At 53.9% G+C, this 20,751-nt stretch overlaps 1 protein-coding gene across 3 annotated transcripts in view; it reads right to left on the bottom strand.

Annotated features, from left to right (window-relative positions):
• The window catches only part of TLCD4 (TLC domain containing 4), a 59,252-nt gene extending 38,501 nt beyond the window's left edge, over positions 1 to 20,751 (bottom strand). The window contains exons 1-3 of one of the 3 annotated variants that reach the window (XM_045203372.3): positions 20,625 to 20,735; positions 13,692 to 13,781; positions 13,328 to 13,484 (exon numbers count right to left, since the gene is read on the bottom strand). The gene's annotated coding sequence lies outside the window, so the exon portion shown is untranslated. Of the gene's footprint in view, positions 1 to 13,327; positions 13,485 to 13,691; positions 13,782 to 20,624 lie in introns of all 3 variants that reach the window. The other 2 variants (XM_045203371.3, XM_024570094.4) reach the window with 2 other exon arrangements.

Below are 20,751 nucleotides of genomic sequence, written 5' to 3'. Positions count from 1 at the left end.
TCATGTCCCTTCTGTGTCCCAATCAAGTAGCTCCCCCGATGTGGTCCCCACAACCTGCCCACTCACCTACCCCGTGAGCCCCACCCCCCTCACTGAAGTGCCTGGTCCAGATGCTGTCAGGGAAGCCGGAGGCTGGGGAGCAACTGTTAAGAGCTGTTTGTTCTGAAAATACGCCTGCTGCCCTCACAGCTCCCACTTAAGGCCTGTATTCTTTGCGTTTTAGGAAAAACAAAACATTTGTGCCCTCCCGTAGGTAAGAGCTTTGAAAAATCACCATTGCCATCTCTTTTCAAAATACTTTGGTTACATTTTGAAATATACTAAGAAGGTTCTGTAATTTTTAAAAAGAAGAAAATCTAGTTTTAATTTTTAAAACATCATCTAGTGGGGAGTTATTTTCCACAAGGAAACATATGGTTTTACTCTAAGATGTTAAAATTTTCCTTGTAGAAAATACCAGGTAAAAAATAATTTGGGAAAGACTTACAATTAAATGTCTTTCAACAAATAAATATATTCCATAATAATTTGCAGAAGTATCTCAAAATGCTAACATAACATTTAATAGTCAAAAAAAACTAGGGAGAAATGGATTGTGGGGTAAGAAAAATTTTAACTATTAATGCTCTATATGTATAACATTAAAAACTATAATATCAACAACGAAAAGACCATCAGAATAAGAAAATTTAACTTAATCTATGAAGTCTTCCCCCAATCAAATGCAAATCCAGAATTTCACCCACTATATATATATATATATATATATATATATATATATCTGTATACAAATAATTAAAATAAAATGTCAGAGCTTTTTAGCATAGCAGTGATTTGTTTTGATGGAGACGGGAGACTGGCATGTCCTTTGACCACTCAGAGACAGGCGCCCAGGCCCTCGGAGTCTGGGCCCGCTGGCCGACCCCCGCGTGCCGGTGACACAGCCCGGTGACACAGTGGCTGTCCACTGCTCCCCGAGGCGACCTGTCCCCCACACACTCAGAGTCACAGCCGACCCCGCCTCCCACCATCCTTCTGGGTGCAGTCCTGTTCCTGCCCTTTCTAATGGACCTCTCACTGCCACTGGTTAGAAAAGAGTCAATATTTTCTGAACTTAGAAATAAATGAGACCACATGCTAATTATCCAAGCCCGTCACCAGGAGAAGAGGCAACATTACGGTCCCTCAGAGACAGGCACAGCGGAGAGTCCCCCAGCCGTGTCCTGGGAGCCCCGTCCCCCACCATGGTGGACTTTCAGTCCCTCGGGACAAGGTTCCTGTCTCGCATGCCTCTGCCCCTTGTGCTGCTCCCGGCAAGGCTTGCATGTGCTCTCCCCACACCTTCCTCCCCTTCCTGGCTTGTTGGGGAACTCGGTTAGGAGTCCAAGGTTCTACAGCCAGGAGGGTCTCACCTGATAACCTACTTTCTAGGGCAGAAAGGGGCGAAACAATGATTTCCCCCTCATTTTCATCCTGAGCTGTTACCTAAACCAGGCGAGTTAATGAGCTGCTTGGCCTTCGGCACAGAGGGCTGCGCCCCAGGGCTCGGTAAAAGCGCCGGCCTTGGGCCTTTGCCGGCCGCGCACACAGGATTCCACCAGTGGAGGAAGGGAGCGAGGTCCCCCGATGCAGCAACGGAGAGCTGAACGGAACTCAGCTTCACTCACTTCCTCTTAATCCGGACTATTAATTCTTTCAACAAAGAATGCAAATTGTAAGAGCGCTGCGGGAACGTCGGACAGAATCGCACAGATTCCGACTGACAGTGGCACAAGAAATCATCGGAGACTAAGTAGCTATAACCAACAGCTACAAACACCAGCTGCCTGGAGTCAACATCGGACACACTGATCTGCAAGGGGGACAAATAAACCTGTGCGATCGATTGTTCCCCGTATCCACGGGCTCACTTTCCTCGGTTTTAGTCACCTGCCGTCGCCACGGTCCACAATTATTAGAAGGAAAGTTCCAGAAATCAACAACTTAGAAGTCATCAGTCGCCTGTCACTCCGAGTGGCCTGGTGAAATCTCGAGACATGCGCTCCGCGTCCCTCCCGGGGCAGAATCGTCCCTTTTTCTGGCGTCCCTGTGGGGGACACCCTCCCCACCCACTAGTCACTTGGTCTCGGGGAGCAGATCCACCTTGGAGGTGTCACCGAGCCTGCGTCCAAGTGTCCCTTACGCTGCCTAGTCCTGTCTTGTTCAGCTCACGTCAGGGCGGCACCGCGTCGTCTGGCGTCGTCAGGAGAAGGAGGTCGGGCAGGTCCAGGAGAGTCAAATATTTGGAGAGAGGGATCACCTTCCCGTAACCTTTATTACAGTATGTCGTTATGACTGGTCTATTTTATTATTATTTATTGTGGTTAATCTCTTACTGTCCCGAATTTATGAATTACATTCTATCATAGGTGTGTACGTATGGGAAAAAACATGGTATTTATAGGGTTCGGCACTATCTGTGGCTTCAGGCATCCACTGGGGGGTCTTGAAACATCCCCCTGGGGGCAAAGAAGGGCCGCTGTAGAGCTGAAGTTCAGAACCACATGTCTCCCGAACAGTGTACATGGTTTTCTGTAGACCTGCCCTCCTTTGGTGTGTAGTGACAGCAAAAACTCGTCTTCGAATTTGGAAATCAATATAAAAATACAGTTAGCTCACCAACATTCCTGCTATTGCTTCATCCCCCCGGACCCAGAATCCATTCCTTCTACTAGTTCCCACAGAAAAACTTAATTCCAAGAGTTTCATACTTTTTCCCAACTTGACCTGAGAGTACAGGGTTCCTGAGGAGTCGCCGGCAGGCCTCCCCCAGCTCCGCGGGCCTCCCTCTCGCCCCTGCGGGGGCGCTGAGCCAGCGTCTGCTGCTGCTGAGGTTCCCGGAGTCTCCCTGCTGACCTGCGCAGGTTCTCCCAAACCGACGCAGTGCTGCCCCCACGCCGCGGCCCTGGGCACGACCCTCCCCTTGATGCACATCCTTTGCTCTAGTTCCTCCCTGAGCTCTGGGTTCTTAGAGCCCCTGATCTTTTCACCTCCAAGTCGGGAGAGTTCCCTGTCCTGATGGCCCAGGGGATTTTCTGCTTTTGCAATTAGCCTGTGCTCCAGCACCGCAGGTGGTGGCCTCACCCCGATTGGGCCATACCTCAGCCTGGGCTTACCTCTGACCTCCCTGCCTCTCTGGGCCACGGAGGTGCAGCTGACGCCAATTCCACCTACACTGCATTCGTCTAAAGCTGTCTCTCTCTCAAGCTCCAGAACTACATCCTGAATATTCTAGCGTGTGTTCCCAGGTCCTTCGAGTACAACTGAGTACAACGTATCACCTCCATCCTCTTCTCCCTCCGTTCACGGAGCCACCACGCCGCTAGCCACTTCACCCAGAAACCCCCGTTTTCCCAGACGCCTCCCCTGGGTGTCGCCCTCTGTATGCAAGCAGAAACCAAAATCCACCCTCCTTCTCCCTGAAGAGCTTTTGTGCACTGACCTCCTCTCCCCTCCCCTTCACTCACCAAGTTCAGGCCCACACCCCTTCTTCCACCTCTGATGTCCCCATCCCCTTCCCTCCTCCGGTCTCCACACACAGTCTACCAGGGTAACAATTCCCTCCCAGCTCTTCCCTGCACTCAGTGCCCCGTCTCACACCCAACTAGCCCCCGGTAAGCACTCAGTAATCGCAGAAGGGGCTTCAAACCCTGGTGATCTCTCACGTCTCCCTCCCGCTCCTCCACACACTGCTCTCCAAAGCCCCACGCTTTGGAGGGGCCTTCTGCCCTCCTGGAACCTTCTCACCCTTCCGCCTGCAGGCAGAGCTGGCTGCGCTCCTCACTGCCCATCCACCCCTGCGGAGCTGGATCCGGCCTCCTAGCCCAGCCCGACCTCTCCGGTCTTTCCGCTCCCTCTCTCCCACGTTCTTTGCTCCCTCTGGCCAATGCAGCGAGGAGCCATCCACCAGAAGTGCCCCCGCCTCCTTGCTGTTGCTCACGCTGCTTCCCAAGCACAGGCTGTCCGTTCTTCACACGTTCCCAGGTGAAAGCTCCCCTAGTTTAAGGCCCAGATTGGATGTCCCGTTCTTCGTACAAGTCACAGATCCCTGTGGACAGAATGTCTCCGGTCCTCTTCTCTCCTTCTTTGAAACTTAGTTTATAACTTGCTTTCTACAAGTATTTTCCTTCTCCTACTAAAGACATAGTATCACAGAGGAGCGCTTTTCAGACCACCCGCTACAGAGTAACTGGAGTCTTGATAAAAACAAGACAAAACAAACCCCTACTGAAGCAGAGTTTCTTGAGGTGGAACTCAGAACTCCGCCTTTGGAAAGCAAGCCCCCAGGAGAGCGCCCCTCAGTGCCAGAGCTCTGCATTGCAGAGAGGGGCCTGGGCGTTGGCTTCAGTTCTATCTCTGCTAAAAGACACTTTTCAGGAAAAGCTAAAATCATGACTCTGATACAGACAGAGAAGAAAAGAAAGTCAAAGATTTTATTAACTCTTTCAATAAGAGAAGCAGGCAGATGTTACAACCTGTTCAAAAGAGAATCTGAAAAAGACACATTGACATTGAGTTGTACAGTGCCTCCAAGACAGTGAGAGGTGACAGCCAGATGCAGCTGGTGAGAGGTGACAGGCAGATAAAGACGGAGGGAGGTAACAATCAGATAATCCAGAGGAGGTAAGTGGCTCGAAGACTGTGAAAGGCAGGAGCCAGGGGACCTGGACGGTGTCCTCTGGGCAACGTGGAGTTCCTACTGAAACACGAACATTTTTCTACATGTCTTACTGGCTGTGTGACTTTGAGTATGTTACTTAACTTCTCTGGGCCTCAGTTCCTTTACCTGTAACGTGGTCGCAAAATTTCACAATTTTTAAAGTTCCCAGGGGACAATGCTCACCAAACAGAGCAACAGGAGAACTCGACGCCGGAGAGCCGAGAGCTCAGGACAGCGCTGAGCCCAGGGTCCCAAGGAGCATCCCTCGCAGCAGTGGCCTAGCAGCAGTGGCCTAGCAGCAGTGGCCTAGCAGCAGTAAGAGTGCAGACCACAGGCTCCTGAGGCTCGATCTTGCTCACTCGATTGATGAGCCGATGTGGGTTAAAGGCCGACTGGTGCTGGATTCGGGCAGGCAATGAAGCAGTCCCGTCCTCGAGGTGTCCAGCTGGTGGAGGAGGTGAGGACTCGATTCCACTCTGCCCTCCCAGGGGTGCCCCCTGCGCCAGGTGTGAGTGGGGAGCCTGGCAGGGGAGTGTCTTCTCGCCAAGGACGGGGTGGGGAGACAGCAGCCCACCCCGCCTGGGTGCTACAGGGTGTGTCCCCCGGGCTCTGGAATTCTCACTTCCAACCTGAAGAGGTAGGTGCTCTCCACAGGGAATTAAGCAAAACGTGGGTACTATAGATCTTTTCTCTAATTCTTTTCTATTATTTAACTACGGCTGTGGATTTCTTAGTTCTCACAGAACTTCTATCATTTTCAATGGACTTGTATGTTGAAAATAAATAAATAAAGATCTTAAGTAGGATGTTTTGTTACTTTGTCAAAAACGTAGCGCTTGAGCCCTGGCTGGGTGGCTCCATTGGTTGGCATGTTGCCCCATAAACCAAAGGGTTTCAGGTTCAATCCCTGGTCAGGGCACACACAGGAGGCAACTGATTGACGTTTCTCTCTCACATCGATCTCTCTCTCTCTCTCTTTCTCTCCGTCCCCCCAAATCAATGAACATATCCTTGGGTGAGGATTAAACAAAAACTGAGTACTTGACTTCTTTGCCAAGTGAACAAATACCACCTCCATCTCCTAGCAGGAGAACCCAAACCCAGGAGGCTATGAGAGCTCCCAGCAAAGAACAGTCAGAAATGGCCTCTGGTTCTGGAGCCCAGGTGGACGGGGAGGGATGTGCCAGACCCGGGAGCACGGAGGGGCGTGGTGTGCCCCCAGGCACGGGAATACTCAGAACCCAATGTGCATTTACAGGAGCAGAGAAGCCTTGGCCTCTACAGGAGGTGGGAACTGCGAGAAGCAAGTTGTGCTGAACTAAACACTGCAGGCTGTGTGGGAGGGACGGGGGAGCTCAAGGGTCTGAGGCCCAAGGGTGGAGACTGGCGGCAGGGCAGCCAGGTGTGGGCGGCCAAGGCTGGCGCTGCCGAGACCAAGAGTCTCGAAGCCAACCTGCCCCTTATCACGGTAGAGCAGAGAGAAGCTCCTTGAGCCGTCCTTCTTGTCTGCGAAATGAGTATGATGCTAGGGCCATGGCGAGGCGGACCCGAGAGAACATAGGGTGGCACCTGCTACCGTCCTTCAGCTACAGTGGGCACCCTGTGCCCAACGGTGGTGGTGCCCCAGTTGCACGATTGGGGTTGTGATGCAAAGACACTGGGACCTAGTTTAGGGCCTTTTGAAGGAAGAACATGTCAAGTACACTTCCCAGGGCCTTTCTACCAAGGCTGTTTAGAGAACAGCGATGTGGCTTGATTTGCTTGGGCCCAGTAGAGGGGCACCTGTGAGAGCAGCCACACCCCCGGCCCACACAGGGAAGATTTGAGGAACAACGCGAGGCTGCGGGTTCATCGTAGCGCACACGGCTCGCGTCCCCGCTGTGTGCCCAGCCCTGCATTACAGGGCATGTCTACGGAAGCAGTGAGGACACAATCCCCTTTCACAAGGAGTCAAGTTCTGGCCGATCTTCCTTATGCTACACCCCTGGCCTCCTCTCTTTTACGACCTCCCACTTACCCCCAGTCACACACTCCTGTGGGAGTGACCTTGGTTTCCCTTTATCACCCCTCCCCAAACCCCTCCCCATGCCTTTGGACTAGGTCCTTTCCTGGACACTCCCGCTGGATGAATCAGATGACGCCTTGTCTGATCGAAAGCTATCCACAGGAGCCTCCCCCAGTTCCAACACACCTTGCTCCCACAGTGAAGTGGAACCAACCCTCTCAACAGCTGGTCCCAGAATTCTTCCCAGAGGACCACACCTTGAGTCGTTATGAGTAGACGGTGTGCTTAAGATCTTGGGTTAGCAAGACAGAGGATAATGAAAGACTCTTCTACATGAGTAGCTCACCTGGGGGTATGGAAGGAGGTGGAGGTGGGGAAGAGGACAGAGAGAAACCAGAAGGCCAAGCACCTGCCCAGCACACCTACACACTTTGTTGAATGTGTAACTCTCTACGTTATTTGTACTTCAACTCCCCTCCCGTCTTCCAAATCTACAGGAAGCCACCCACTACCCAACCCCTCCTGAAAACACGCACACAGGGTGAGGGGACAGGGGTGGGGGGGTGGTGAACTCAGGCAGCCCAGTCCCACTGCGAGCAGATGAGACAGCATGGCCAGAACCACGAGACGGTCCAGAAACCGAGCCCGTGGGCCAGAGCAGGGCCGGGCGACGCCCAGATCCAGGGTGTCTGGGAAACTGGCAGCGCTCTCACGATGCACTGAACTTTGTCTGAGTTGGGTAATGGGGCCTGAAAACAATCTTATCCAGATAAAAACAAAACTCAGGATCTCAGCTGACATGTGGGTCATGATTTCTTCAGAGGCTTTGGGATGGGGCCCAAGCTCCACACTTGGCACCGCTATCTCACCCCAGCTCACTGCAACAGTCTCCCTGGGGTCAGCCAACGTGCACCCACGGGCCAGAGAGAAAGCCCTTGTGGGCTGGCTGGTCAGTTACCCGCCTCTGCACTTAAGGCCTGGAAGCAGCTGGAGACAACAGGAAAGTGAATGGGTCTCGCTGTGTCCCAATAAAACTTTATTTACAAAGTCAGGAGCTGGGCTGTGCCCTGCTCCTTCTGTTGTCTGAGTTATAGTCAGAGTCCTCTGTTTGAACACTAGTATGGCTGCCCAGTGCTCTGAGGATAAAGTCCAAATCCTTTCCCAGCGCAAAAAGACCGTGCCCCGTAGCCTGCTCTCTGGCCATTTTGGGCTGCCAACTCGACTTTCCTGCACTACTTTAACCGCCCAGGCTCTGGGTCCTCTCTCCCTCCCTCTCCCTCCCTCGCATTTGCCTATTCTGCGGGAAAAACTCCCACTCTCCGCAGCCGGCCTAGCTGATGCCTACTCAGCTATGTTTCAAGTTTCCCAGGAAATGTGACCTCCTCCAGGAAGCTTCCCTGGTCCCTAAGCTCTCACGGAGTATTGCGGATGCTGGTTTAAGTGTCCGAATCTGCTGGTCAGTCTGAAGCTCTGTGGGGGCAGGAAACCCATCTGCCCTCATCACTATATTCCAAGGTACTCGACAAAGAACTGGTGATAAAACAGATTCTTGACTGACGAGGAAGGAAAAAAGACAGGAACCGACCCCAAACTGGAGGGGACCCTCAAAGGCAAACCGGTAGAGAACGGGCTGAGATTTGTTCAAACTGCGCCCTCCTATCCCAGACCTGCTCCCGTGGCATTTAGGGCGTTGCTGTGGGCTGTGCAGACAGGTTGGCGGCGCACAGCACCTCCAGGCTTTCCGATGCGGCTGCCAAAGTCGGGGTGGTTTCCTTCCGCCTCACTCCCGACACGCAGCGCCTTCCCCACTCCGGCTCCTGCTCGCTTCGCTCAGGCTCTGTTTACAGCCCTGTACACGGTGTTCTTTACACTTGGTGACTCTCCCAAGTGAACCTGGCTCACCTTTCCCACTCACGCTCGCCGGCCCGTGTCACATGGTGGCACACCCAAGTGCCAGGCTTCCAGGGCTCGCTCTGCAAGCCAGGCCTACGGGACTTCATCACTGAGTCTCACGCGTGCCTCACAATAACGTCACGAGAGACTTCCTTCCATTAGTCCCACCTGATGGTTGGCGAAATTAAGACCTAACGAGGTTAAGCCACTGGCCAAAGCAGAGCGCAGGGCAGAGCCGAGACAAGAGAGCGAGCCTGGCTCCAGAGCTCTGGAGTCCAAGCTCAGTGCCTTCCAGTCTCTCCTGCCTTCGCCTGTCCGAACACTGTTCCTGTGCAGCCCAGAGCCCCCTGCGAGGCTGAGCCCCAGGCAGTCCGGGAACTGAGGCACGGGGCGCCCTCTCTGTGCTGCTCAAGCGTTGCCTCATGGAGCCGTCACGGGCCCTGCCGGGAAAGGTCAGGTGGGCTCTGTGGGTGGAGGCGGCAGCAGGGGCACCAGGGGGTATATGGGTATGTCGGGGTCCACGGTGAGTCGTGGGAGGGTTTGGCGCTTCAATCCAGGCCGCTGCGTCCCAGGTCCTCCTGGAGGGGAGAGAATGGCACAGGGGGATACAGCAGGAGCAGTTCTCTCTCCCTAGACAGGAACACCCGCCCTGGCCCTGGAAGAATCCCTGAAGCCCAAGGCACCCGGCCTGTTCTCCTGGGGGCCCTTCCTCGTCCACTGCTCTCCAGACTCAGGACTGAAGGAGTTGCTGGCGAGCATGCTTTCCTGGAAGCCACCCGAGGACAATGGTGGGCTTTCATGGGTCAGATTTATGGTTTCTTTAGCACCACAATTTTCTCACACGCTCAGGTAGCCTCCCTGCTGTTCCTCTCTGGTCTGTCACGAGGACCGGGGACCAGGCCCAGAGTTCCTCTCTGGGACCAGCTCTGAGACACGCTGACTTTCCAGGTTCTACGCTCTCCTCTTTCCTCTCTCCCAGGTTCCAATGGTGGCTACTTGGAGGTGATCTTAAATAGTGCAGTCGACACCCTAACCTCATCTTTGCTGCAAAGCTTGAACTCGCTGTTTGGCTGAAGAATCTCAACAGGAGGCCAGCCTTCCAGAAAGCCTCTGAAAAACAGCCTTCTCCTTGCCTGTTCAGGCTATAGAAATAGCTGGATTTTCCAACCCCACAGGGCCCCAGTTTTCCTCACACTCTATTTCCTTCCCCTTGTAAATCTGTCATTTCTTATATGAGCTCATTTCTTATTTAAAAAACGTTGCTAAATTCAGCAAGGAACAACCATTATGCATTTATGTTCTGGTTCTTTCCACGTGCTTCCTCTCACATTCAGCCATGGAGGGGACATGGCCAGCCTTCCAGGTCGGTTTGCTGAAATTTCTACCCACCGTGTTGCAAGGGCATTGCACCAATGACCCACCCCAGGCCGCAACATCTGCCCCTCCCTGCCGCTGCCTGAGTGAGTAGGGAAGGCCATGCGCTCTAAGATTTCCTTAGGAGTCCCTCACTTGCAGGCACCCGTTTCTTGTGACAAAGGCTAAACCGCTCTACTAAAGAGACCCAGGAAGCAGTGCCGGAAAGACGACGCACCCCTCTTCCTCTCACAGTGGGGGTGGGCCAAGACCCGCAGGGCACTCGATTCCACGACGTCACTCAGGGCCCGGACTCCACCAGTCCTGGGCTCCACCCGTCCACAGGCACCTTCCTCGTGCTCACGGTTATGCTGGGCGCCGACGGGCCCACAGAGAAGACAGCCGTCCAGGGCGAGCCGTCTTCCTTCAAAGGGTAAAGCCAGAGCTGCGCTCCCCCTTCTAGCTGCATCCCGTTGGCAGGAACGTACCCACAAAGTCAGAGCTTGCTGCACAGCGGGATGCGACCTGCTGTCTCCAGCGGAGTGAACACGTGACCAGAAAGAAGAGAACGAGTTTCATGGTGACCCCTCAGTCTGTCACAGAAAGTAGGAGGGAAAGATCCCTAGGTTAAGAATCCTCAGAAACACAAAAACCCAGAGCAGGTAAAACGTGGGTTCAGTGTCTTAGAGGGAAAGAAATGACAAAAAATAGAAAAGAAGGGCAAAACCTAGCTGGTAGATACCCAAGTGTCCACTTTATTTCTACTACTTTTCTTAATATATTTTATAAAGGAAAGGGTTTTCTTTCATTTTAAGGGAATCAGATGAGAAAGACCCAAGAATGTTGAGACAGAACAATAGTGATGCAAAGAGAATCAGAAGAAAGTGTAGAAATGAAAGTCGAAGGAAGAAAAAACATTTCAACTGCCCGAGAGGAGACCAGACAGACCAAGAAGGGCAATGCTCTCTGGACTTGAAAGCCCAGGGTGCGGGTGAGAGTGACTACGGCAGGGGCCAGATTCCAGTGAATTGGGGCCCGGGAACGAGCAAAGGACGGTGAGGCAGCGAGCGCGGGAAGTCTTTTTAGGGGCAGTGACTTTGGGGAGGAAGAGGGGGTGGGAACTGGTCATGACCGGTTCCGCATGCAGGTGGACTGACAGACCACCAGCCTGGGGCTGAGTTGGGGCGCTGGGTCCCAGAGACGGTGTGGGGGGTCCAGTTCTGGCTGCCCAGCGTCTGTGTCCTGTGCGTCTGGAAGAACAGAGCTCTCTGGCCCTCGGGCCGGTGAAGGCCCCCCAAAGCTGGGAATCCCTCGGGACGTGGTGGCTGAATAGTACAGTACGGGGGTCCCGGGACCCCCGAGACAGTGTCCCCATCTGCACACACACTGTCAGGGTCATCACTCTACGTGAGAGAGGCGGGCCCCTAGACAGGCAGGGGAGCCAGGCTGCGGGCAGAATGAAGGAGGATGCAAACACCTCGCCTCAGCGTGGGTCTGGACAAAACCCTCCAGGGCAATAAAGGGGAATGGAGAAGAGGGACATGAATCAGCAGCAGTAAAACACAAATTTTAGGCATTTCTGTTTGGCAGACTTTCAGCTGGAAATATGACCCCCTTCTATCTCAATCCCGGAAGGAAGAGACCCAGAATCAACAAACTCTAACTGAGTTGGTGCCATTCCCTCCAGGCATCAGAGAGGCAGCGACCTCTCGTCCTTGGACGACATGGCCCAGAACCCTGTGAGAAGCATCATCCTGTGGAGACAGGATCCGATCGGGTCTGCGGGAACTGGTGCTTCTTGTCGCCGTGCATGCTGGTGACCTGGGTGGCACGGAGGTCACTGGGGTGGGTAACCGAACGACTCTGGGGAGCATCTCCTCCAAACTCGTCCATGAGACTCGAGCCCATTCCCCTCTGGAGCCCCCCCACCCCAAAAACAGCATGCTCACTCCTTCCGCTGAGGTCTGAGGCACTGCCATGTGGAAGAGGAGATCAGAAACGGCACTCGCCTGGGTGACAGGTGGTTGAATTACTTCTGAAGGGTGGGGCGGGGCCACCTGATGCAGAGGTTTGGGGAGGGGGAACCGGGGAGCAAGGGGATGTGCTCCTTAGGAGACCTAAGTCTCGAAGGTGCCTCTTGGGCGCTTCGTCAGGCCCCTTTAGATGGATTACTGGAGGGCCATAGGGTGGTGGCTGACAGGGAAGGCTCGCTAGAACAGGGCAAACCTAAGAGCCCCATTTGCTGGCAAGCTTTGCCGGAAAAAGGGTTGGTTTGTACTTGTGGGAGTGCCGAGTCAGCTCCAATCCCACCGAGCTCTGACAGCCAGGCGCTCTTCAGGTCAGCGGAGTACAGCGGTGCCCAAAACGCACAGGACAGGGTCGTCCTCGGGCAAGGCCCGTGTCCATCCTCCCTGACCTCTGTAGCACTGGGAGGGCCGTACACTGAAGGGACCCGCCATGTGCCTGAACTCTACCCAGAACAGGCTGCCTGGCCCCATGTGCTGGGTGACCCCTGCCCAGCATCTGACACGTCACTTTGCTCTGCGCTCACCGGAAGCCTTCAGCTCCATGACACAGCCCGATGGCACAAAAACAGGCCAGGAGTGGAAAAACACCCTGGCACAGAGGTGAAGGCGTGGCCCGAGACTGCGGTGCACTTCCGTGTGGCTGGGCTGGGCCTGGCTGGGCGTCTGCAGGCGCTGTGCTGAGCCAGACCCGCAGGAGGAGGCTGTGTTGACCTTTTATTTTTAATGGGGAGCTTTATAGGCTAAGGGGGAGACGCGAGGAGAGTCGGTAGTTAAAGGCTCGGGGAGGTGAGGCCCCATAATTGATGGAGGACATGGACCACAAAGGGTTTCGTGGAGTTCATAGGACCTTTTCAGAAAGGAAAATGTAGAGACTCTTCCACGTTTCTAAGTTAAAAACACAAGTAATCTCACAGTTCCCTGGGTAAACACCAACCGAGTGCTGCAAAGCGCTGCCCTTCCCGGGCTCTTCCCAGTCATCCTTAACTGCCTGCAAAGTAATAATTGCCGACGCAATGCCGGCAAAGCCCCGCTGGTGTCCTGAGGTGGGGAAGGCGTCCCAGTTTTGGCTACATCGTCTGAGACTCCTCGCAGAAAAGTGTGTTAGTAAGCTAACGAGCCTGTCCGCGACAGACCGCGCGGGGACTGGCAATGAGCAGAGTGTGACGTTGACGAAAGGCGAGCAGGGTGGCCAACAAGTTAGGGAGACTCCAAGGAGACACCAGGCTGAAGGGCACAGCCAGAGCTCCGCATCCGCTGCTGCGACGTGTGGTCGCCGGGCGTGGACACAGACCCTCCCAGACATTAGCACTGACCTTGAAGCAGCGCCTCCACAAGCTGCATTTGTCTTACCTCCTTCTTCTTCACAGGCTCCCGCATTAAGCACCTTCTTCCCTACGTGACATCACCAGGCCCCCGAAGCCACCAGAGAGCCACAGCGCAGCCGCAGGAAGTCGAATCAGAGCACCAGCAAAGTGCAGCTGGCACGGCAACGCCTCAGTCTGCTTACCTGCAAAATGGGGATAACAACAGCGGGTGAGTTCATCGGAGGGTCCTGAGAGGCGGCTGGGAAAGTTCATGAAAGCCAGACTTGACAGAGGAGCTGGGCGGGGGCTTTGGCAGGGGGGTGGGGGTTCCGACACAAAGAAAACTAATCCACCAGATGTGAAAGACAGGCAGTTTCAGTGCAGAAGGAGAACTTTCTTACTCTACTTACAGGTCTAGCACTGAAAATAGAACCGAAGGAGCCACGGTCTTTGTGGTCCTTGTTAACAGTGGAACGAGGGATGACACGCGTCACGACGATCTGCGAATGGGTTTTAAAATCACGTAGGTTGTAACGTCTTGTTCACTTGGAAACTGAGAAGGCACCGGCGGTTTACAGGTCTGGGCGAGGGGTTTGTACACAGTGGGAAAGATGTGGCGAGATAAACAGATGTACAGCGAGAGAATAAAATCGGCGCCTGCACTGCCACTGGAAATTTACCTTAAACGAGAGTAATATGTGTGCAGACAGACGCACGTACACGTGTCTGTCTATATATCTCACCTGGTAGCTTCTCAAACACACTTGGAGAAAAAGCTAGAACACAGAGAAGCAATTTTTGACTGGCATGGGAAAAAGCCACATTTTCAAAATTGCTTTCCGGCTATTTAGTTTCAGTTTTATGACCACAAAGGCAGGCACAGTGCGTATTGTTAAGTCTGTCCTCCTTTCTCCGAAACGTGGCCTGGCAGCTGCTGTGAACACAGCAAATGCTGGTCACCACGCTGTAGGGGCAGGGACAGGAGCTTCTCGGAATCCCGGCCTCCAGTTCCGGGCCTCATGGCCCTGAGCAAATCCTCTCTGTTCTTGAATCTCTGCGTGTATCAAGTGTGGGTCACGATCGCGCCGCTGCGCAGGGCGCTGGCTGCTCTGAGGGAATGAGCGCCAGGCCTCAGCCGTCAGCGTTGGCATCCCAGGAGCCCTGGGAAGGGGCTGCACGCGGCAAGATTTTGGGACTTAAACACGTCAGTACATCAGACAAGGAAAGAAGCAGCCTTGCCTGTGACGAAGATGATCTCTTTCCCTGCCCCCCCAGCCTTGCTGAGACCTTGAAGGTGAGACACAGAGCCAGCAGCCCTGGGGCCCCAACTGAGGATGCCCTTCCGTCTCCGCCCTACCGTGTCCTGGGAGAACACAGCATGACCCGAGTGGCCTCCCCGGCTCTCGCAGAAAAGCTTCAGTCTTCTGTATCCACTCTGACTGCCCTCACCGGAGTAAGGGCTGCTGGACGCTGGTGGGGAGGGGGCCAGTGGGCAGGGGGCTGTGGGGAGGGCCTAGTGGGCAGGGGGCTGGTGGGAAGGAAGGGGGTTGGTGGGAAGGGGCGCAGCCTGCGCCCAGGCAGCCCGGGGGCGTGGGTGGGGGCTATCTCCAGGAGGCCCTGTGGAAAGGTGACAGCTCACACAGCAGGTCATTGTTGAGTCACTGCCTGGGTGTCACGGTGGCTGCCTCACCCCTGCACCCCAGGGCCCAGCCAGAGTGCAGCATGACAGGTGCTGGGACCGAAGGGAAGTGACTGGGGACAGTCCCCAAAAGCCTCCAGATAAGCGTCATCATCCTGATTCTTATCTCTGCAGTTACGTGCGAACCAACCCCCCACCTGGCCCACCCCCGTTCCCCACCAGCCTTCAGACTCTCACTGTGCCCTCCAGGCCTCCGGGGCGGCGACCTGCAATGCCCCCTGGATGTCCAGGTCCTTTCTGAACACCTGTCCCCACTCCTGCACAGGCAGAAGCCTCCCAACCCCTGGCACCGCCTCCAGACCGGTTCTCCTCCTTTTAGACGCCTGCTCGCAGGTGTCCTCCCTGCGGTCAGACAGCCCTGTACCAGAGTCCCTGGCAGGGCAGAGTCCCCGGCAGGGCACAGGCGACGTACTCACGTTAGGTCAATTCCAGGGACCAGTTACAGAGGCTCAGACAGGGTAGGAAAGGCAGGAGGGCCGTGCGGGAACTCGGGGCTAGGAAGAGTGGACTGGCCACCACCCAGGCCTGAAGGAATCGGCGACCCAGGAGGACGGAGATGCATAGACAAGGCCATGATGAGGAGCAGGGACCTTCACTTCAGGGACACAGCCTCCCTCCCTCCCCAGGATCTGTGGGGGCTCCCCAGGGGCCAGACTAACCAGGACCTGGAGGGGGGGAAACCTGCTGGTCTCATCCAGTGTCAGCTCCCACGGCAGCAAGTGGACAGGGGACGAACGGAAGACGCCCAGCTGGACCCAGTGGAGCCCTTTCAGGTTGCTCTCACCTGCTCGCCCATCACCTTCCCCTGCCCCTGTGCACCTCCAGCTGCCTGGCCGTGGTCTTCTCCTCCGTCCCTACCACACCCCAAATGCCACCAGGAGCACACAAGGCCAGCTTCAAGCACCAGCTGGGAGCTCAGCTCTCATCTCCACAGTCACTGACTAGTTTCTCTCTGCAATTTTCCACCTCCTTCAGGCCTCCCGTCCACTGACCTACACCCTCCCTCTGCCCACCCTCTCCCACTTCCATCCCCTGTCTTCCCACACCTCGCTCCCTTGAGAAAAACCTTCTCTAACATATCCACCTGTCAAAAACCGAGCTCTGCGTAAAGCCAGTCATCTGCCTTTCCAGCGGCGGGAGAGACGTACAATTCCACCGACGGGTTTCTCTCCGTATCTGTCAGCCCAGGCGCCCGTGGGCACTGCAGTCTGCGCCACTCCTGGGGCAGGCGCCCGATGCTCTCCAGGACTGTCTCATCCCTTCTTCCTCCTCAACACCCCGCCCTCTGTCCCAGCCCGTACACAGCCTCCTCTGTTCACCAGCAATTCTGCAGCTATCCCAGGGCCTGCGTCCAGACCCCTGCCCTCCACCCTGTACCCGGGACTGAGGGTCCCTCCCAATGTCAAAGCCCAGCCCCTCCACCCATGCCCTGGGTCCCAACCCTGTTCAGCTGTTGAAGAAATGAGTTCTGCTCATTCCCTTTCTCTCTTGCACCGTGTTCCTCTGTCCATCACTTGTAACGCCAAACAAATATCGCGAGTGACTCCCATCTTAAACAATAAGTTTCCTTCTCCTGGCTGGTGTGGCTCAGTTGGTTAGAGCATCGTACCCATAAACCGAAAGGTCGCGGGTTTGATTCCCGGTCAGGGCACAAGCCTAGATTTCGGGTTTGGTATCCAGTCAGGGGACGTGTGAGGGGCAGCTGATCGATGTTTCTCTCTCACATCGATGTCTCTCTTTCTCCGTCCCTCCCTTCTCCTCTCTCTAGGTGAGGATAAAACACAAGTTTCCTTGATTCCAAATTCTCTCCCATTTCCCATCTAATTCATCCACTCCCCTGCAAAGGAAAACATCAAATGATTGTCTACAGAGACTGCTCTTCTCTATCTCCTGTCCTCTCCCGGCCTCTTTCCATCTGACAACCACATCCCAAAGAGTTGCTGCTTTTCATTAGCTCCCCAGGGACGTAAGTGTCCCCAGATCCCCGCCCCATTCAGCCGCACAGGGTGCAGCTGCCCGCACCCCCATTCCCGAGATCTTTTCCTCTCTCGGTCTGCGTGGATGCTGTTCCCTCCTGGTTTTCCTCCTAGCTCCCTGACTTTCCCTGCCGCGTCTTCTTTGCTGGCTCAGTCTCCACATGTTGATGGCCCCAGACTCTCCTCTCTCCTGAGCGGTCCAACAAGGCAGCCACTGGCTACTGTCTAAATTTAAAATAGTTTAAATGAAGTCAAATTAAAATTCAGTGCCTCACTGTCACTAGCCCAGTTCAAGCGCTCAGCAGGCACAGGTGGAGGGGTGACGACACAGACCTAAAGCGTGGCCCTCACTGCAGAAAGCTCTCCTGGGCAGGGCTGACTTAGAGTCCCCCCATCCCTGGACCTCTCCTGGCCCCCCGGCTGTGAACGCCCTCTACAAGCTGAGCGCTAAATTACTCCTCCAGCTCTGACCCAGGCTTCGGATGTGGACGTGCAACCGCCTATTTGACGTAACCACGTGGATGTCTAACAGGCTATTCAAACCAAACCCCCAGAGCAGAACACTTCATTTTCGTCCTCTCCTCCCCTTGCTCTGCTGACAAAAGCTTTGTTTCTCTTCCTGGCTGTCTATTCTCAGCGAATGACGCCATCCAACCAGTTTTGAAGCCAAAATTCTAGAAGCCATCTTGATTCCCAAAATCTAATCCATCAACAGTCTTACAGACTCTCTCCATAAAGGGCAGCTCAAATCTACCCCCTTCCACCTCCACTATCATCTTCCTCATCTACGGTTCATGTCTGGGTGGCTGTCCTGCTCGCAGAAGACCCCCTGCACCTAAGGCCAGCACACAGAAGGGTGCACTCAATACACTGACCAAATTAACACACACAGTCCTACTGACTAGCACAAAACATTCTTCACTCTGAATATACTCACAAACAACAGATATCTGCCATCGAAACTGTAGGAGATGGACTTAAAAAGATAAAAATCACTGTCCGAACAGATTTTACCTATGATTGGTTATGGCTTGATACCATTATGCGTTTTGTCAATTGCTAACTCATTTCTCATGCTTTTCACTGCACGACAATCTACCCCCATGCATCTGTTACCTGCATTGCCGGTGCAACGTGCCTCCCCGAGAGAAAGTTTATTGTCGATTCTTCCCACTCAGCCCTCCTTGCCTTTCCAGTGCACCTCCTTGTTAAAACAGTATTTTTATTTATTTATTTATTTATTTTTAGAGAGAAGGAGAGAGAGGGAGAGAGGGACAGTAACATCGATGTGAGAAAGAAACATCCATCAGTTGCCTCTGGCCCGCACCCAACAGGGGTCAGAACCCACAACCTAGGCACGTTCCCCGATGGGGAATCAAACTGGCGACCTTTCACTTGGTGGGAAAACGCCCAACTCACTGAGCCACACCGGCCAGGGCCAGTGCAGCTTCTTGACCTCAATTATCTGCACACGCCGAGCCTGACAGAGCCCAGGACTCAGCTTACCCAGTAAAAGCTTATTTGGTTCCAGAGTTCCCAGCTTTGCTCCTGCCACCTCACTCCTCCCCACAGTCCTCAGCTTCCTCGTCAGGAACACTGAAAAGTTTGACCCTAGCCTTAATCCCAAACAGCTCAACCCAAAACTGCAAACCGTGCCTGCTACTCCTCCCGCTCTGATTCTCTGCATTAACTGGTAGCCTTGAAGTGCTTGGTCACCCCCATTCGTTCCAGCAGCAAGCCAAGTCTGGTTAAACTGACTTTCCCTACATACAGGTCAGGGCGGTAGCAAGGGGATGGGGCGGCAATGAGGAATTCAAGGATATCTTCCGGGGCCTGGAGCCTAATGCTTTTCCAGATGCCTGACATCTGTATTTCCTGGGGTAGCTTACAAAGCCATCGCAGACACACTTTCTTCGCAGCAACCCAAAAGCTATTATTCGCCTACCCAACAACCATCTCTCCCCACCTACCACCAAGTTCCTCCTCTCCCAGACAATGCCCATGGTGTTCAGGGCCCACCCTCCATCAAAGGAGCAAGATACAACAGGAGAGCTGTATGTCTTCCTCCACGCCACCCCAGCCGGCCCTGAGGTCTCATTCCTTCAGGAATGAGCAGGCGATATCAACATGGCCATGGGACTGAGAGAAAGCCTGCCGTGAGGGCTTCTAGAAAAAAGTTTTCTTCACCCATAAAAAAAAGACCCAGTGACAAGATGACCTTGCTGTGGCTCTGGAGCTGGCCTTGTCTGGATGTAATTTCTGAGATCACTAACATCTTCCTTTAAGTTGGAGGGGAGAGCGTCGTAGGCGGAAGCCATTGCTGAGAATGGCAGATGAAAGAAAACTACATCTCCTGTAATATTCTTGTTTTTCATACTGTGCCAGAGGCCCTACCTTCCAACCCTGTGTTAGTAAGCCCAGGGGATTCCGAGTCCATCAAAACCTTACCTGTAAAGAGAGGGATAATATTTGCCTAATGGCCTTCTTGTGAGGTTGTGAGGTTGAGAGGATTACTGATGGAAGACTAAATGTGGACGTGCTGGACACGCCCTATCTAACCTGCGGGTCTCCAGGGGACTGAAGGGGAATTACACCTGGGACGAACGGATTCTCCAATCTTAGCATTTTTATATTGCTGCAAAGTAGTTAACCAGACATAAAAATAATGAAAGTAGGATGGGGGAGGTGTTGGCTTTGTGGTAAGATTAAGTGAATATTAATTGTCGGTCAAAGCCTCCTCTCTCCAGCTGCCTCGAGCCACTGGACTTCCACTCCGCCCAGGATTCCCGGCAGAACTTTAGTGGATCACCCTCGGCCACCCTGGTCACGAGGTTAGAGAGCTTTGAAACCGGCTGGAGCAAAGCATGGGTATTAGGGAACAGGTTTGGGTTGTTGACCCTGAGAAGGAATATTCCTGCCAAGAAGGACTCCTTGTGGTTAAATGCACTCAAATCCATAACCCGTCTAGCAGCTCTGCAGAGGCCTCGCAGGCAGGATGCAGTTGAAGGAAAATCCACAGCATGAGCGGCTAGCCTCCGCACCGTGCTCCTGCCGGCTGAGCCCAACCTTAGCAGGGAGTACCCGCACTGCTACCTCCACCAATGGGCGGAGGCCTGCCCCATCCAATCAGAGCTGCACAGCTGTATCGTCCTTGCATCTTACCCAGCAGACCAATCAGAGCAGCTCCATAACAACCAACCAAGACTCGCGATTCCAGCCAATCAGAACAGTGCTGTTTTGACCAATCACACTGCGCAAATTTGAGTTCCTCATTTGCATAAAAATAGGCAACTCAGGAACAAGGACAAATACTTTCTGTATCAAAGGCCACCTCCCCTTTGCCTTCTTGAAGGCATTTAAGATTTTCATCCGAGGCTGTTTCCCAGGTTTGCAAACGGGTCTCCTGCCTAAAGTCTCTCCTTAGACCGCACCCTGGATTGGGGACTCCTATTGGCACTGAATTGGTGACAGTGACGTTTTTTGACAGATGAGTGCCCTGAATTCAATTCTTTGAACCAAGGTACCCTTCACTGGCAAACACTTTAAGTAAGTGTCTGCACGTGCAGCAGAAACACCTCCCTTGGTATTTTAAAAAGAAAGAAAACAAAAGCCCTGTGTGCCACTAGGCCGCAGGTGGAATTCACCTAAAATTGTTAGGGCTGGAGTACCTGCTAACTTGGGAGTTCCCAGGCCCTTGGACCTCATCACGGCCGGAAATCCAACCTCCCCAGACCTTATCTTCCGGAATTTGAGCTTCCGCTCGGGCGGTAGCTGCGCAGAATCCAGAGTCCTTAG

Source organism: Desmodus rotundus, chromosome 12, assembly GCF_022682495.2.
Source record: "Desmodus rotundus isolate HL8 chromosome 12, HLdesRot8A.1, whole genome shotgun sequence".
Taxonomy (NCBI): domain Eukaryota; kingdom Metazoa; phylum Chordata; class Mammalia; order Chiroptera; family Phyllostomidae; genus Desmodus; species Desmodus rotundus.
This window is presented reverse-complemented; position numbering and strand designations above follow the sequence as displayed.